The sequence below is a fragment of the Pieris napi genome, chromosome 4, assembly GCF_905475465.1.
Source record: "Pieris napi chromosome 4, ilPieNapi1.2, whole genome shotgun sequence".
NCBI lineage: Eukaryota > Metazoa > Arthropoda > Insecta > Lepidoptera > Pieridae > Pieris > Pieris napi.
In genome coordinates this window covers 4,081,337-4,082,016 of record NC_062237.1, presented here as the reverse complement: position 1 = coordinate 4,082,016, position 680 = coordinate 4,081,337, and the positions used below count along the sequence as shown (strand labels likewise).

The 680-nt window shown below is 28.4% G+C and overlaps 1 non-coding gene across 1 annotated transcript; it reads right to left on the bottom strand.

Annotated features, from left to right (window-relative positions):
* Nucleotides 1-313: 313 nt before the first annotated feature.
* On the bottom strand, nt 314-395 carry Trnas-aga. The gene has a single exon. It is a non-coding gene; the product is annotated as a tRNA-Ser (tRNA).
* Between the last annotated feature and the right edge of the window lie 285 nt (nt 396-680).

Below are 680 nucleotides of genomic sequence, written 5' to 3'. Positions count from 1 at the left end.
AAAAAATGGAAAGTCCATTTTATTTGTATAATTTAAATAAAAGTTTTAAGACAACGTAAAACAATGAAGCCTGTTCAAGAACACTAGAGCGCGCTCTAGTTTATTTTCTTACATTTTATTTGCTACATTGTATAAAATGTTCGTGAAAATATTTCAAAGAAACATGTAAACCTGTAAAGATTTATAACACCGAGCTTTTATCGTGCTTGTTTTGTATGCCTGTGTTGATATTTTAGAACGCTGCATTCTTAAGTTTTATATTGTAAAAGATATTTTTTATTTAAATAAAAGAATTGTGTACAATAAAAAATTCCGCAGTCGGTAGGATTCGAACCTACGCTCCCAGAGGGAATCTGATTTCTAGTCAGACGCCTTAACCGCTCGGCCACGACTGCTATAGAGAAGAATGCGAAATTATTGATTTGATACATTTAACATATCGAATAGTCTAATTTGTGTTAAGCCGAACAATATCCTATATTAAGCTTCACTACTCTTCTAAAGATAACAAAAGACTGTCAGTTTAATTAGTAATTAAATATAATAAATAAATGCGGTCAATAATTATTGGTATTACAATAATTTTAGTTTAATAACTAGTAACTATAAGTTGTCATTATTTACATATTTTACGAAACTATATATCGATTTTAATTTTAATATATGTTAGTTAGTAGACC